The following is an 18709-nucleotide window of genomic DNA, read 5'->3' as shown; positions in this document are numbered from 1 at the left end:
TAAAGAATCGGAGTCTATGGCTGCGGTTCCAGGTTGTTTACTCACTTTTATGCGGTGCCGCTCACCCAGGTAATACCGGTCACTTGCTATGATGGGCTCCGTTGAACCCGAATCCCTTTAGAGATCAGTCTGGTTTGGTGTTCGGTAGGTTTCTCCTTGTAACGCCTGTCTGTGGATCCCCTGACTTGAAGCTATGAGGGGACCCTCGGTTTCACGAGATGTACTCTTGTCCCTATCTGCAGGTGCCGTGGTTTTGCTGTGGGGTCCGGCTTGGAGCGAGGCCCCGGCTCCTATATGGCACTGTGCTGTCGGGTGCTGTGTGGTCAGGGAAGCTTGAAACTTTTCCCGTACAGGCAGATTCTGGAAAACCAACGTGGAGTATGATCTTCCCTAGGGTCCTGCCCCCCTGTGTGGCATCGGTTCCGAGGGGAGCAGAGATCCCTCTCCCCACGGCAACCGTGTGAACTTTTTCTCCTTCCCACTGGAGCACCCGTGAGACACGTCTGGTCCCTTCCTCTCCTGCTGGAGAACTCTCTAACTGTTGTGTTGGCTTCTAACTCCCCCTGTTGGCAGCACCTCCCCCCTCCCAGGTCCTAAGCTAGTGGGACTGGGGCCCTGTTGAGGACATCCTGTAAATGCCTCTCTGTCGGCAACACCTTTATTACCCGACCCTAGCCCAGTCCCTAGTGGGAACAGGGCAACCTGGTGTGTATTTGAGTGTGTAATGTGTAACCGGGACTGATCCCCTCAGGAACCAAGTTTAGCATTTCACCCAATGTTGGGTGCAATACTCTGTGGCGACTGAAGCCTCAGAGGCGCCACAACAATACTGGTTACAATGGTCTGTGGGGTGATAGTACTGGTCACACTGGTGTGTGGGGGTGATAATACTGGTGTGTGGGGTGATAATACTGGTCACACTGGTGTGTGGGGTGATAATACTGGTCACACTGGGGGGTGATAATACTGGTCACACTGGTGTGTGGGGTGATAATACTGGTCACACTGGTGTGTGGGGTGATAATACTGGTCACACTGGTGTGTGGGGTGATAATACTGGTCACAGTGGTGTGTGGGGTGATAATACTGGTCACACTGGTGTGTGGGGTGATAATACTGGTCACAGTGGTGTGTGGGGTGATAATACTGGTCACACTGGTGTGTGGGGTGATAATACTGGTCACACTGGTGTGTGGGGTGATAATACTGGTCACACTGGTGTGTGGGGTGATAATACTGGTCACACTGGTGTGTGGGGTGATAATACTGGTCACACTGGTGTGTGGGGTGATAATACTGGTCACACTGGTAGACCGGGGAGAGGGGGAAACTAGGCAGCATCAGAAGAGGGAGTCTCAAGACTGGCGGGAACTGGGCAACATCAGTGTTACGCTAGGTATGGTGAAGTACTACACGTATGGCGGTAGGGAAACCCTCTGTTTCAGGAAGGGGAAGATGGTGACCCCTGACCAAACCTTCCGCTTGCCCCTAGATCCCCTGACCAAGCTGGCGAAATGGATATTTATTGACATAAGGGGAAATTATGATTAACTGCTGAAAGGTGAGGCTATGCGCAGAGTCCTAAAAGGAAAGGGATTAACCCCGAGAAGAGAAGATACATAGGACGCCATTTACACCACAGCAGGAAGAATAGAATGTTAGGGAGCAGTTTGTGTAAGAAAATGCAACAACCTTCTACAAACAAACACCACAGGACCGTGTCAACCCTGACAGTACCGCTCATTCTACAAGTGGTCTCTGGACACTCAGGACCACGCTTATCTGGAGGAGAAGTATGTAATGAATGAATTTACATCCGATGCTGAGACCCACCGTCTTTCCTCTGGACCGTGACCCCTCCAGTACACCAAGCATTGAAAGAAACAACATAGAAAACGAGAATCAACAATCTCAGCTATTTGAAACTCTAAATTAACATTAACCATGATCGCGGCCTGTGGCAAGGGGGATGGAGCCTAAGGTACCACATACTTCTTGAGCAGAGAGAAATGTGGAACACATTGTGGATCCTAAGAGCCTGAGGCAACTCCAGACGAAATGATGTTGGGTTAATGACGGTGATTACTTTATAGGGACCAATAAACATTAGTCCTAGATTACAGAAAGGAACCTTCAACTTTCGTGTGGTTCTCTATCAGGAACAGTCATTCACACTTAGGTCCGGACCGGTCAAGCGTTTCTTGTCAGCCATACATTTGTATCTATCTCCCATCAGCTTCAAATTACTCTGAACCCCTTGCCATACAGAAGACAGTGATGAGGCAAAACGCTCCTCCTCAAGAATTCCCAAAGCCGCTCTAAAGGCATCAAATTGCAGATGAAAACCGTATGCACCAAAGAATGGTGACTTGTCACTAGATTTCTGATGACTATGGTTTATAGCAAATTCGGCCAATGGTAAATAAAATGCCCAATCCTCATGGTTCTCCGAGACAAAGCACCTAAGGTAAGTTTCCAAATTTTGATTTGTGCACTCTGTCTGTCCATTCAACTGAGGATGGAGGCAGAAGAAAACGACAACTGCACCCACAGACAAGCACAAAATACTTTCCAAAATTTGGACACAAACTGGGTTCCCCGATCTGAGATCACATCATAAGAACCCCGTGAAGCTTCACGATCTCATTGATGAACACCTGATCCAGAGTCTTGGCATTCGGAAGTGCCGGCAACGCGATGAAATGTAACATCTTACTGAACCTATCCACAACCACTAAGACCACCGTTTTACTTGCAAAGTCAGATCAGTAATTCAATTCACAGATAAATACATCCATAGTCTATTCAGGATAGGCAATGGCAGGAGAGATCCCAATGGACGTGTATGTGCAACCTTGGTACATGAGCAAATACTGCAAGCAGACATAGTCAAACACATCCTGATGCAACCCTGGCCACCAAAAATGACGAGACAGGAGCTCCAGGGTTGCTTTACTACCTGGATGACCTTCAAGTACAGAATTATGATGTTCTCCAATTATTTTACAGCGCTAATGGGTAGCGCAAACAACCTCCGTGAAGGGGAAGAGGCCGGGGCGTCCCCCCTAAACCTCCAACACCAACCCCTCAAGGTCTGGGCACAAGGCTGAGATGACCACCCCCTCCTGCAAAATGGGGCCAAGATTCCAATGAACAGTTCCACCCGGGAAGCTCCGGGATAACGCATCTGCTCTGGTGTTAATTTTACTGTCACTTATTTTCCTGGGATTGCAGTGGACTCTGCCGTCTCCACAGGGCACAATACATAGATTCACCTCTGTCCCTGGGCGGTTTTCCCATTACAAGGTGTCACGAACCACCGGGGGGGTCACTCAGAAATCCCCCGCGCTGGCTACCAGTACGTCACAATCGGGGGGTAACAAGTGGGGGGTCACCCCTCCTTTATACCTCCCGACCGACAGACAGAGCACGTGACGCGCTCTCTAGCGCCCCTCTTATAGTCAGGCCAATTATGGAATTGCCCGACAATAAGCAAGGAGGCCGCTATACTACTTATGCCGATTATTGAAGGGTCCCCAGTGAGAGTAGGGTATATATTCCCCCGACCTCCGCGGGCGGAATATATAAAACCTCCCCGAATCTCACTGGCCTCCCCCCAATAATCCTTGGCACAACTCGCTGCCACCAACCGCTTCACGGTAACTATTAGCCGAACACACAGACGTGGGATTCAAGATCGAGATAACAGAACAGCCCAAGATTAATTATATAATTTAATCAGCCTAAAGCACACTAGAACTACAATATATACAATAGGGAATCTACAGAATATACATATGTCAGAGTACAGTTACAGATAAAGCATGGTTTACAAACAGGTATGGAATTCAATCAGTTACCTTGTGCGTCTGGCCACAGGGGGGCGCTGTAGACCAGGTTTCTAGGAACTCCCACAGATGTTTCCTGCACGTGACCCCCAGCGAAAGAACACTGGAAAATGGCCGAAGTAGGGTTATCAACCTGGGCAAATCCAGGTCCCCTCCTACCTTCGTGACCTCAGAGGGAGCACTGCTCCACCCCTGGCTGGAGTTATGGACAAAATCCACAACATGGAATATGGCCATAACTTGGCCTGGGAGCGTCGTAGGCGGACGCCAATGCTCTCATTGTGACAGTTATGAATTTAGCTACAGAATGAGAGGTTTCATGACTTGTCTACTAGTTCCACATTGGCTGATATCACGCCTGGGGTATTTCCCAAGCTCCCGCTCCCATAAAAAAGGTGTGCCAGCATCGTCCGCATGCGAAAACACCATTTTTATGGTTGCCGTATTTATCGGAAATATGGCTTGCGAGATATGAACCATTTTTTACTGGAGTCGTTCTGTCTGGCTAGTTCCAGAGCCTTATAATGAGATACAACTCTTGTTACAGGGTGACGGCAGGGAGTCATCCTGTGTCCTTTGTTCCCACATCACCTAATTTCCATATCACAGGAGATGGCCATGGGATGGGTTGCTAAACAAGTTGTGTGAAGGAAAGGGGGGGTGACACCAGGAGAGGGCTTCCTGACATAACTTGAATATCATGATTTATCGTCATATCTCCGGATTTACCTCACACCTCCCCCCTTTTGAGGGCGCTAGGGGGCAGCACACTCCGGTGTTCCCCCGTGCGCCCGTCCGCGACCTCTCCTTGTCGGGACAGCCCGTCTGCGTTACCGTGGTCACGGCCCCTTTTGTGGCGAATGGTGAAGTTGTATTGCTGGAGCGCAAGGCTCCATCGCAACAGTCGCCCATTCGTCCCAGAGACGGTGTGCAACCAGCTGAGGGGGTTGTGGTCCGTCTCCACGATGAAGTGGCGCCCGTATAGATAGGGTTGCAGACGCTGCAGGGCCCACACTATGGCCAGGCACTCCTTCTCCATTGTGGAATAGGCCACTTCCCTCGGTAACAGCTTCCTGCTCAGGTACAAGACTGGGTGCTCTTGGCTCGCAGAGTCCACCTGGCTGAGCACCGCACCGAGGCCGAAGTCACTGGCGTCGGTCTGTACTACAAACGGCCGCGTGAAGTCGGCTGCCTGTAGCACGGGCGGGCTGGACAGGGCGTCCTTTAGGGCCCGGAAGGCTGTCTCGCAGTCCATTGTCCAATCGACTGCAGAGGGCAGCTTCTTCTTGGTGAGGTCCGTCAGGGGCTTTGCCAGGCTACTATAGCATGGAACAAACCTCCTATAGTACCCAGCGGTCCCCAAGAAGGACATCACCTGCTTCTTGGTCCTGGGGGTGGGCCAGGATGCGATGGCCTCCACTTTCTCAGGCTCGGGCTTCAGTGTTCTCCCACCTACCCGGTGACCGAGGTACTGGACCTCGCTCATGGCCAGCTGACACTTTCCCGGCTTGATGGTCAAACCTGCCTGGTGGATCCGCCTGAGCACCTGTGCTAGATGCTGTAGGTGATCTTCCCAGGTGGGACTGAAGACGGCAATGTCATCCAGGTACGCGGCCGCGTACCCTTCAAGTCCCTTGAGCAGGGTGTTGACCATCCGCTGGAAAGTGGCAGGGGCATTCCTCATCCCGAATGGCATCACCGTGGACTCGTACAGTCCAAATGGGGTAATAAAGGCAGAGCGTTCCCTGGCCTTGCGAGTCAGGGGGATCTGCCAATATCCCCGGCTCAGATCCATGATGGTCAGGTACTGAGCCCCGGCCAACTGATCGAGCAGGTCATCGATGCGTGGCATTGGGTACGCATCGGCGACCGTGACAGCATTGAGCCCCCTGTAGTCCACGCAGAACCGAGTGGTTCTGTCCTTCTTAGGGACGAGGACTACAGGCGAGGCCCAAGCGCTGTTGGATGCCTGGATCACCCCCAGCTTCAGCATCTCGTCAATCTCCTGGCGCATGTGTTGCTGCACCTCCAGGGAGACCCGATATGCTGAACGCCGGATCGGGGGATGATCCCCAGTGTCCACGGGATGGACAGCCAAGTCAGTCCTTCCGGGCTGGTTGGTAAACAACCCCCGGAAGGGGTGTAGGGTGGCCCACAGCTGGGACCGTTGGTCCTCCAAGAGCTGGTGGCCAACCTCCACATCCTCAATGGATCCGCCTGCCCTAACCTGGGCTAGCATATCCAAGAGGGTTTCCGCTTCTCCCTCCTCGGGCAGGTTGCACACGGGGAGCGCACATGCCTCCCGCTCATGATGTGCCTTCATCATGTTCACATGGAAGGGCTTCCGCCTTCCACGGGCAGGGTCCAGGGTGACCAGGTACGTCACAGGGTTGAGCTGCTGGTACACGAGGTATGGGCCTTCCCAGGCTGCCTGAAGCTTGTCCTGTGGTACGGGGACCAGTACCCACACCTTTTGACCCACTTGGTAGGTCCTCTCACAAGCGTTCTGGTCGTACCAACGCTTCTGATCGGCCTGGGCTTGAGCCATATTGTCGTGTACCAGTTGCGTCAAGGCCTGCATTTTGTCCCGGAAGCGCATGACATACTCGATAACCGACACTCCAGGGGTGGCCAAATCCCCTTCCCAAGCCTCTTTCACCAGAGCCAGGGGGCCCCGCACACGTCGCCCGTACAGGAGCTCAAACGGTGAGAATCCTGTTGAGGCCTGTGGAACCTCCCGGTAAGCAAATAACAGGTGTGGGAGATACCGCTCCCAGTCACGCCCATGGGAGTCGACCAACATCTTAAGCATCTGCTTTAAGGTGCCATTGAACCGCTCGCACAGGCCATTAGTCTGTGGATGGTACGGGCTGGCCACCAGATGTCGCACCTGGACCTGCTTACAGAGGGCCTCCATCAGCTGGGACATGAATTGGGTCCCCCGGTCAGTGAGCATTTCCTGGGGAAAACCCACTCGGGAGAAAATCTCCAGCAATGCGGTGGCCACCTTGTCAGCCCGAATGGACGACAAGGCCACTGCTTCTGGGTACCGGGTGGCATAGTCCACTACCGTCAGTATGAAGCGTTTCCCGGAGCTGCTGGGGATGGCCAGCGGGCCGACCAGATCCACAGCCACCCTCCTGAAAGGCTCATCGATGGTTGGCAGAGATACTAGTGGGGCTTTGGGGTGTGGCCCCGCCTTCCCCACTCTCTGACAGGTTTCACACGAACGGCAGTAGGCAGCCACATCGGCCCCCATTTTTGGCCAGTAGAAATGCTGGTTTAACCTGGCCTTGGTCTTAGCGATCCCTAGGTGTCCGGCCATCGGAATCTCATGTGCGATCCGCAACAACTCCGTCCGGAACGGATAGGGTACCACCAACTGTCGGTCCCTGGGCCACGCCTCCGGTGAACCCTGCTGGACCGTGGCCCGGTACAGCCGTCCTTGGTCCCAGACCACTCGCTCCGGGTCCGAGTCCGAGGGAGGCTGGGCCGCCTGCTCCTTAAGAGCTTTCAGGCTGTCGTCAGCTTCTAACGCTGCCTGAAACCCCTGACTAGATGTGGCCAGAATCGACGAGACTGTCACATCTTCGGTCAGTACCCCGGGACCTGTGTCCTGGCCTCCACCTGACTCGGCTGCCACTTGGTCAGAAGGGGAAGAGCTATCGGACCTCCGGGAGGCCCCTTGGCTTCCAGCACTCCCACTGCGGGTGACAGCGGCCACAGCCGCTGCGACCGTGGGTCGTGCCTGCTCCTCCTCCGTTCCTGACCAAGTCGCCGGTTCAGGCAGACCTACCTGGCTTCCTGACACCCCGGTTGTGGGGGAACCATGCACCGAGATCTTACCTGGGAGCACTTCCGCTCCTGGACCGGCCCCAATCTCACCTGCCTGTTCCCCTCCTGCAGCAACAGAACCCCGCTGTGAAATCTCTGGGGACCCCACATTTGCTGTGGTAGCCCCCACCCCACACACTGGTCCTCCCCCTGCAGCACCCTGCTCTCTGCTTATCCCTGCAGAGGGCAACAGATCCCAGCTCACAGGCTGATTACTTGTAGAGGCATTGTCACACCTTTCTCTGACCCCCTCCCCTGTCACAGCTGCAGCTGTGTGTGTGTCTATGGTGTCTATGCAAGCAGAAATATCAGAGTTCACTCCCTCCTCCCTTACATCATTCATAGATAACACATTAACATTGTCCGGAGGCATGTCAGTACTGGCTGAAGGTTCAGCCCTTGGTTGGGGCCCAAACTGGGAGGTTATCTGCCCCAAATCTGTCCCAAGTAGCACGTTTGCGGGGATCCGATCAGTTACCCCCACCTCCCTCACCCCTCGCCCTGCGCCCCAGTCCACATAAATGTCAGCAACAGGCAGCGCCGGGTCAATGCCTCCAATCCCGGAGACAGCGAGGGTTTTTCCAGGGATCACGTCTTGGGGGGACACCATCTCAGGCCGCACCAGAGTCACCTCCGAGGCGCTGTCTCGCAGTCCTATGGTCACAGACCGGCCGACGGTGACAGGTTGGAAGCTGTCCAGGGACCTACCACCACCCCCACCCACACAATACACCTTGGGCGGCCCTTGGGACGGGGACGGAGCCGGGGCCTTGGGACGCTGAGGGCACATGGCCTTGAAGTGTCCAGGTAGGTTGCACTGGTGGCACCGTCTTGGTTCTGCCACGGGCCTGGAGAGGGGAGTTGAGGGGGACACCCCCTGCAGTCTAGGGGCAGGTGGGGCAGTCGCAGAATTCATCTTACCCCCTCTCCAGGTGCTGCTGGTGGCTGCTCTCCTGGCTTCAGGAGCCCGATTGTTGGTGTAGTCATCGGCCAGGGCAGCTGTAGCCGTGGACCCCTTTGGCTTCTGGTCTCGGATGAACTGGCGGAGATCCTCAGGGCAGTTCCACAAGAGTTGCTCCATGATGAACAAGTCCAGGATCTCCGGTCCGGTGGAAAGCTGCAGGCCTTGGGTCCAGTGGTCGGCAGCTCGGGCAAGTGCCCGCCTGTGGTCAGCCCAAGAGTCCTTTGGTCCCTTCTGTAGGCTCCGGAACTTCTTGCGGTAGGACTCTGGGGTGAGGTTGTACTGTTGGATCAGGGCCCGCTTGATGGTGTCGTAGCCCTGATCTGCCTCAGCAGGCAAGTCCCCAAGGATATCCAGGGCCTTACCCCTTAAACGGGGGGTCAGGTATTTGGCCCACTGCTCCTTGTCCAGATGGTGCTGCAAGCAAGTCCGTTCAAAAGCAGTCAAGAAAGAGTCCAAGTCTCCATCCTTCTCCAGCACTGGGAAGTCCTCAACACGGACCTTTGGAAGTTTGGTGTCTTGAAGGTCACGTGTGGCTGATGAGGGCCGGAGCTGAGCTAGCTGCAGCTGGTGGTCACGGTCTGCCTGTTGCCGTCGCTCCGCAGCCTCACGCTCTGCCTGGCGCTCTTCACGCGCTGCCTGCCGCTCTGCCCTGCGCTCTGCCAGGAGTTCCTTGTAGCCCTCCTGGTCTCCAGCCTGGAGAAGGGCCATAGCCATTTGAAGAAGGCTATCCGAGCCTCCCAGGCTCGGTGGAATGGCACGTGGTGATCTGCGGCCCGCTGCGGAGCCTGGTGATTCACTGTCCATTGCAGAGCGGAGGGCTGGCATCTGGCTCGTTGAGGACCCTTGGGCGAGCTCCTCCTCATTTTGTCCAGCAGTGCCAGGTTGTGCGATGTCCTCTGCAGAGCTGTTCTCTGGCGTCGGGCTCTTGGAGGGCTCGTGGACAACCTCCTCATCGTCTCTGGCCTGAGCATCGGCCATTCCTTTGGCTTTGCTCCTGGTGCTCTCAGCCATTCTTGCAGACTTTGGTCACTGACACAGAACTGACACCTGATGCCTCCACACACCTTACAGTATCTGCACTCTGACACTCTAGTGTTGAGCTAGTCTGAAGACCCCAGCAGCCACAGCTGCTGCAGGCAGTCTTTAGTGTCTGGGAGTATGGGTCTCACACTCACACACACTATTATCTCGATCCCACCGCTTGCCACCAATATGTCACGAACCACCGGGGGGGTCACTCAGAAATCCCCCGCGCTGGCTACCAGTACGTCACAATCGGGGGGTAACAAGTGGGGGGTCACCCCTCCTTTATACCTCCCGACCGACAGACAGAGCACGTGACGCGCTCTCTAGCGCCCCTCTTATAGTCAGGCCAATTATGGAATTGCCCGACAATAAGCAAGGAGGCCGCTATACTACTTATGCCGATTATTGAAGGGTCCCCAGTGAGAGTAGGGTATATATTCCCCCGACCTCCGCGGGCGGAATATATAAAACCTCCCCGAATCTCACTGGCCTCCCCCCAATAATCCTTGGCACAACTCGCTGCCACCAACCGCTTCACGGTAACTATTAGCCGAACACACAGACGTGGGATTCAAGATCGAGATAACAGAACAGCCCAAGATTAATTATATAATTTAATCAGCCTAAAGCACACTAGAACTACAATATATACAATAGGGAATCTACAGAATATACATATGTCAGAGTACAGTTACAGATAAAGCATGGTTTACAAACAGGTATGGAATTCAATCAGTTACCTTGTGCGTCTGGCCACAGGGGGGCGCTGTAGACCAGGTTTCTAGGAACTCCCACAGATGTTTCCTGCACGTGACCCCCAGCGAAAGAACACTGGAAAATGGCCGAAGTAGGGTTATCAACCTGGGCAAATCCAGGTCCCCTCCTACCTTCGTGACCTCAGAGGGAGCACTGCTCCACCCCTGGCTGGAGTTATGGACAAAATCCACAACATGGAATATGGCCATAACTTGGCCTGGGAGCGTCGTAGGCGGACGCCAATGCTCTCATTGTGACAGTTATGAATTTAGCTACAGAATGAGAGGTTTCATGACTTGTCTACTAGTTCCACATTGGCTGATATCACGCCTGGGGTATTTCCCAAGCTCCCGCTCCCATAAAAAAGGTGTGCCAGCATCGTCCGCATGCGAAAACACCATTTTTATGGTTGCCGTATTTATCGGAAATATGGCTTGCGAGATATGAACCATTTTTTACTGGAGTCGTTCTGTCTGGCTAGTTCCAGAGCCTTATAATGAGATACAACTCTTGTTACAGGGTGATGGCAGGGAGTCATCCTGTGTCCTTTGTTCCCACATCACCTAATTTCCATATCACAGGAGATGGCCATGGGATGGGTTGCTAAACAAGTTGTGTGAAGGAAAGGGGGGGTGACACCAGGAGAGGGCTTCCTGACATAACTTGAATATCATGATTTATCGTCATATCTCCGGATTTACCTCACACAAGGATATTACTACATTGTTCATTATATAAAAAAAAAAGGTTATATCATGCCACTATGTGCCCCATTTAAGGATAACCAGGCGCCACAGTATATATAGCGCAGATTCCTATCTTGTAAGCAATATTGCGGAAATTTTCCTCATTATACCGCTACGCTAAGCAGGGCTCAGACAATTTATCACTTTCCTATATATACAGATAGTGACTTCAGGTATAATTACCCCCTAATTCTGGTTACACTATGGCGGTAATATCAGTAATTGTGCAGTACACTCCATCACATCAGTAACCTTGTGGTGTGGAGCCACTTTCGGACTTAGAAAGGCCGTCGCCTTGTCTTCTCCAATCTTTGGTCACTTCCCCTCCCAGACCTCTCCTGACATGTAATCCTTAAAAAAGGCCGATATTTAAAGCTGAAACATTGGACAGGATCTACGTTCCAATTTTTATTTTTTTTTCTTTCGAACACTAAAATAAAAGCATTGTAGAAAGGGAATTCCTTTTTTCTCGTTTGAATGGCAAAGCATTGTCTAATCAACTCCTGCTCCACTAGTTCTGCTCTCTAGCACCATCTCTGCCGTAAGGACAAACAAAGAATTACATGCAGAAGACAAACACCCCGATTATCCACCCCCACACCACCAAGGGTCCGCCGAGCCCCAGATGTTCCTTTTTGTTTAGGAATAGAGGGGCAGCCTCCAATAAAATGACCCTCACCACAAAAACAAAATAACCTCTCTTTTTTGTGGATCTCCGTGGCAGCATGCGAAGTAGTGGCTCCCCCTAGCTGCACAGGCTCCTCAACACCCATGAGGGATGGGTCATCTCAAGATTGCCCCCCCCCCCAAGCAATTGGGTGCCGCCCCGAGAAAGGCTTGCCAGAAAAGGTAGTCTCATCTATCCACAAGGACACGGCGGCCAAGGACTCAGGAGTTTCATACATCACCAAGGTTTCATTCAAGCTTTCTGAAAATCCCTGACAGAATTGGGTTCTGAGAGCCAGGTTATGCCATTTGGAGTCGGTGGCCATCTGCGAAATTCTGAACAGTAATCTCTGCTGACCGATCTCCAGCTGGAGACGATGGAGCCTGGACTTAGCCAAGGAGACTGTCAGGATCATCAGAGATGAGACCCAAGGCCTCAAAAAATCCATCCATTGACCAGAGACAACCGGAGCCATGTGGCAAAGAGAAAGGATTGTGGATCCCCTGTAACAGTGATATCACAATACCCACCCGCTGCTCCTTATCTCCAGAGAAGGCCAAAGGCCTCTCTGAACACCAAACATTTGTCTCTTAGGCTCTGTGCGCACTGGGAAATGGAATTTTCTTGAGAAAATTCCGCATGCTCTCAAAGATTACCGCACCCGCGGTAAAAAACCATGGCAAACCGCACCCGATAACCGCATGCGGTTTGCCGCGGTTTCACCGCGGTATTGCCGCGTGCGGGTTAGGATGTGCTTTATTGCATTCAATGCAATAAAGCACATTGAAAAAAGAAAAAAAAAAAGTCATTTAATTCTGAGATAGTAGATAGATAGACAGAAGAATAGATAGAGGGATAGATAGAGGACAGATCGCTACATTTCCCACGGTCGGCAGTGAGTTCACATTACCGGCCGTGGGAAATGACCGGTAATTACCTCTGCTGTCTGCTGCTTTCATTCAGCGCTGTGTCTGTGACAGTCGCGGCTGGATGTAAGCAGCGCAGGACGTCGAAGCTGTGGATTACGCCGGAGCTTTGGTACAGGAGGGGTTAATAAAATGGTGAACGAGGCTTGTTTGTTTTATTTAAAATAAAGGATTTTTCGGTGTCTGTGTTTTATTCACTTACGGGTTGATCATGTCAGCTGTCACATAGACGCTGCCATGATCAAGCCTGGAGTTAATGGCGGTGATCCACCACCATTAACCCCTTGTATTACCCTGCTGCCACTGCTACACGGCGGCAGGAAGAGCCGAGGACACTCCGGTAGTGCCGCATAATGCATGCGACAGTGCCGGGGCAGCTGCGGCTGATATTCTCGGCTGCCGGAGGGGGAGTGAGGCGGGGGACATTAACCCTGCCCCTCTCCCTCCCCAGCCTGAGAATACCGGGCCGCCGCTGTGTGCTTACCTCGGCTGGACGGTGAATATGCAGCGGAGCACACGTGTTTTTTTTCCTATATTTCCGTTTTCTTTCTATGTGTGTTCTATGTGTTCTATGTCTGTGATGTCTGTGTGTGTGATCTGTGTCTGTGATGTGTGTGTGTGTTTACTCTCTGCACGGCTTCCTCTTCCTGTAATGACATCACTTCCCTGCAAAACTGCAGACAGGCGATGTACATTACCGGAGGTAAACCGCGAAATACCGCAGGAAAACGCAGTGAACCGCACAGAATTTGCTGCCTGCGTTATTATTCCCTGCGGGATTTCACGATTAACATTGGAGTCAATGGAGTGAAATCCCGCAGCGATGTGCGGAAAAGAAGTGACATGCAATTGTTTTTGCTGCGGGATTTCCGCAGCAAAACATGCAGCTGTCAAATTCCGCCCAGTGCGCACAGGATTTTTTTTCTCCATAGGATTTGCTGGTGATTCACTGCAGAGATGTTATGAACATTTTCTGCAGCGAAACATGCAGCAAATCCGCGGAAAATCCGCGGCAAAATCCGGTAAGTGCGCACATAGCCTAAAACTGCAAAACTATCTGGGAGAGCAATCTTGGGCTCAGGTTGAACCAGTTTACCTGCAGAATCCCCAATATTAGGAGTCTGCAACTCCTGAACAGCTGACCGCAGACCTGCCACCTACAGAGACCGACCCTGAAGCTCCTGAGCCAGAACAGTAACCAGACCCAAATTATAAAGAAGGGAATTTTGTTACTTACCGTAAATTCCTTTTCTTCTAGCTCCAATTGGGAGACCCAGACGATTGGGTGTATAGCTACTGCCTCCGGAGGCCACACAAAGCATTACACTAAAAAGTGTAAGGCCCCTCCCCTTCTGGCTATACACCCCCCGTGGGATCACGGGCTGCTCAGTTTTAGTGCTAAAGCAAGAAGGAGGAAAGCCAATAACTGGTTTAAACAATTCAATCCGAAGTAACATCGGAGAACTGAAACCGTTCAACATGAACAACATGTGTACCCGAAAAAACCAAAAATCCCGAAGGAAACAGGGCGGGTGCTGGGTCTCCCAATTGGAGCTAGAAGAAAAGGAATTTACGGTAAGTAACAAAATTCCCTTCTTCTTCGGCGCTCCATTGGGAGACCCAGACGATTGGGACGTCCAAAAGCAGTCCCTGGGTGGGTAAATTAATACCTCAAGTTAGAGCTGCAAAACAGCCCTCCCCTACGAGGAGGCAACCGCCGCCTGCAGGACTCTTCTACCTAGGCTGGCGTCCGCCGAAGCGTAGGTATGCACCTGATAATGTTTGGTGAAAGTGTGCAGACTCGACCAGGTAGCTGCCTGGCACACCTGTTGAGCCGTAGCCTGGTGTCGTAATGCCCAGGACGCACCCACGGCTCTGGTAGAATGGGCCTTCAGCCCTGATGGAACCGGAAGCCCAGCAGAACGGTAGGCTTCAAGAATTGGTTCCTTGATCCATCGAGCCAGGGTGGATTTGGAAGCCTGCGATCCTTTGCGCTTACCAGCGACAAGGACAAAGAGTGCATCCGAGCGGCGCAGGGGCGCCGTGCGGGAAATGTAGATTCTGAGTGCTCTCACCAGATCCAACAAATGCAAATCCTTTTCATACCGATGAACTGGATGAGGACAAAAGGAAGGTAAGGAGATATCCTGATTGAGATGAAAAGAGAATACCACCTTAGGGAGAAACTCCTGAATCGGGCGCAGCACCACCTTGTCCTGGTGAAAAACCAGGAAGGGAGCTTTGGATGACAGCGCTGCTAGCTCGGATACCCTCCGAAGAGACGTGACCGCTACCAGAAAGGCCACTTTCTGTGAGAGTCGAGAAAGTGAAACATCCTTCAGAGGCTCGAAGGGCGGCTTCTGGAGAGCAACTAGTACCCTGTTCAGATCCCATGGATCTAACGGCCGTTTGTACGGAGGGACGATGTGACAAACCCCCTGCAGGAACGTGCGTACCTGAGGAAGTCGTGCTAGACGCTTTTGAAAAAATACCGATAGCGCTGAGACTTGCCCTTTAAGGGAGCCGAGCGATAAGCCTTTTTCCAAACCAGATTGCAGGAAGGAAAGAAAAGTAGGCAATGCAAATGGCCAGGGGGACACTCCCTGTGCCGAGCACCAGGATAAGAAAATCTTCCACGTTCTGTGGTAGATCTTAGCAGACGTGGGCTTCCTAGCCTGTCTCATGGTGGCCACGACCCCTTGAGATAATCCTGAAGATGCTAGTATCCAGGACTCAATGGCCACACAGTCAGGTTCAGGGCCGTAGAATTCAGATGGAAAAACGGCCCTTGTGACAGTAAGTCTGGCCGGTCTGGTAGCGCCCACGGTTGGCCGACTGTGAGATGCCACAGATCCGGATACCACGACCTCCTCGGCCAGTCTGGGGCGACGAGCAAGACGCGGCGGCAATCGGACCTGATCTTGCGTAGCACTCTGGGCAAGAGTGCCAGAGGGGGAAACACATAGGGCAGCTGGAACTGCGACCAATCCTGCACTAAGGCGTCTGCCGCCAGAGCTCTGTGATCGCGAGACCGTGCCATGAACGTTGGGACCTTGTTGTTGTGCCGGGACGCCATTAGGTCGACGTCCGGCCTTCCCCAGCGGCGACAGATTTCCTGAAACACGTCCGGGTGAAGGGACCATTCCCCTGCGTCCATACCCTGGCGACTGAGGAAGTCTGCTTCCCAGTTTTCTACGCCGGGGATGTGAACTGCGGATATGGTGGAGGCCGTGGCTTCCACCCACATCAGAATCCGCCGGACTTCCTGGAAGGCTTGCCGACTGCGTGTCCCGCCTTGGTGGTTGATGTATGCCACCGCTGTGGAGTTGTCCGACTGAATTCGGATCTGCTTTCCTTCCAGCCACTGCTGGAAGGCTTGTAGGGCAAGATACACTGCCCTGATTTCCAGAACATTGATCTGAAGGGTGGACTCCTGCTGAGTCCACGTACCCTGAGCCCTGTGGTGGAGAAAAACTGCTCCCCACCCTGACAGACTCGCGTCTGTCGTGACCACCGCCCAGGATGGGGGTAGGAAGGACCTTCCTTGTGATAATGAGGTGGGAAGAAGCCACCATTGAAGAGAGTCCTTGGCCGTCTGGGAAAGGGAGACTTTCCTGTCTAAGGACGTCGACTTCCCGTCCCATTGGCGGAGAATGTCCCATTGAAGTGGGCGCAGATGAAACTGCGCAAACGGGACTGCCTCCATTGCTGCCACCATCTTCCCCAGGAAGTGCATGAGGCGTCTTAAGGGGTGCGACTGGCCTTGAAGGAGAGAGTGCACCCCTGTCTGTAGTGAACGCTGCTTGTCCATCGGAAGCTTCACTATCGCTGAGAGAGTATGAAACTCCATGCCAAGATATGTTAGTGATTGGGTCGGTGACAGATTTGACTTTGAAAAGTTGATGATCCACCCGAAAGTCTGGAGAGTCTCCAGCGCAACGTTCAGGCTGTGTTGGCATGCCTCTTGAGAGGGTGCCTTGACAAGTAGATCGTCCAAGTAAGGGATCACCGAGTGTCCCTGAGAGTGCAAGACTGCTACCACTGCTGCCATGACCTTGGTGAAAACCCGTGGGGCTGTCGCCAGACCAAATGGCAGGGCTACGAACTGAAGGTGTTCGTCTCCTATAACGAAGCGTAGAAAACGCTGGTGCTCTGGAGCAATCGGCACGTGGAGATAAGCATCTTTGATGTCTATTGATGCTAGGAAATCTCCTTGAGACATCGAGGCAATGACGGAGCGGAGAGATTCCATCCGGAACCGCCTGGTTTTCACGTGCTTGTTGAGCAGTTTTAGGTCCAGAACAGGACGGAAAGAGCCGTCCTTTTTTGGCACCACAAACAGATTGGAGTAAAAACCTTGACCTCGTTCCTGAAGAGGAACAGGGATCACCACTCTTTCTGCCCTTAGAGAGCACACCGCCTGCAGAAGAGCATCGGCTCGGTCGGGATGTGGGGAAGTTCTGAAGAACCGAGGCGGAGGACGAGAACTGAACTCTATCCGGTACCCGTGAGACAAAATGTCTGTTACCCACCGGTCTTTGACCTGTGGCAGCCAAATGTCGCAAAAGCGGGAGAGCCTGCCACCGACCGAGGATGCGGAGAGAGGAGGCCGAAAGTCATGAGGCAGCCGGCTTGGAAGCGGTTCCTCCGGCTGCTTTCTTTGGGCGTGAGTGAGCCCGCCAGGAATCTGAGCTCCTCTGCTCCTTCTGAGTCCTTTTGGACGAGGAGAATTGGGCCCTGCCCGAGCCTCGAAAGGACCGAAACCTCGACTGTCCCCTCCACTGTTGAGGTTTGCTTGATCTGGGCTGGGGTAAGGAAGAGTCCTTACCCTTGGACTGTTTAATTATTTCAGCCAATTGCTCACCAAACAGTCTGTCCTGAGATAATGGCAAACTGGTTAAGCATTTTTTGGAAGCAGAATCTGCTTTCCATTCCTTTAACCATAAGGCTCTGCGTAAAACCACAGAGTTGGCGGACGCCATTGACGTACGGCTGGTAGAGTCTAAGACCGCATTGATAGCGTAAGTCGCAAACGCAGACATTTGCGAGGTCAAGGACGCCACTTGCGGCACTGATGGACGTATGACAGAGTCCACCTGCGCCAGGCCAGCTGAAATAGCTTGGAGTGCCCACACGGCTGCGAATGCTGGAGCAAACGACGCGCCGATAGCTTCATAGACAGATTTCAACCAAAGGTCCATCTGTCTGTCATTGGCATCTTTAAGTGAAGCCCCATCTTCCACTGCAACTATGGATCTAGCCGCAAGCCTGGAGATTGGGGGGTCCACCTTTGGACACTGGGTCCAGCGTTTGACCACGTCAGGGGGAAAGGGATAACGTGTATCCTTAAGACGTTTGGAGAAACGCTTATCTGGATAAGCATGGTGTTTCTGGACTGCTTCTCTGAAGTCAGAGTGATCCAGAAAAGTACTCAATTTACGCTTGGGATACCTGAAATGGAATTTCTCCTGCTGTGCTGCTGCCTCCTCCGCTGGAGGAGAAATATCCAGCAGTCTATTAATGGCCGCTATAAGATCATTCACCATGGCGTCACCATCAGGGGTATCCAGGTTGAGAGCGGTCTCAGGATTAGACTCATGATCACCTAGCTCTGTCTCATCATACAGAGAATCCTCTCGCTGAGACCCTGACCAGCGTGATGACGCCGAGGGTCTCTCCCAGCGAGCTCGCTTAGGCTGCCTGGGACTGTCGTCCGAGTCAGAGCCTTCAGCCTGTGATGCCTGGGACCCCCTTGGAGCACGGATTAGTTCCAACTGAGGGGGACCGGGGAACATTGAATCAACAGTGCCCATGGTCTGAGTGACCGGCCTGGACTGCAAAGTTTCTAGAATTTTTGTCATAGTCACAGACATCTTATCAGCAAAAACTGCAAAGTCTGTCCCCGTCACCGGGGCAGGGTTCACAGGCGTCTCTGCCTGGGC

Source organism: Anomaloglossus baeobatrachus, chromosome 9, assembly GCF_048569485.1.
Source record: "Anomaloglossus baeobatrachus isolate aAnoBae1 chromosome 9, aAnoBae1.hap1, whole genome shotgun sequence".
In the NCBI taxonomy this organism is placed as follows: domain Eukaryota; kingdom Metazoa; phylum Chordata; class Amphibia; order Anura; family Aromobatidae; genus Anomaloglossus; species Anomaloglossus baeobatrachus.
This window is presented reverse-complemented; position numbering follows the sequence as displayed.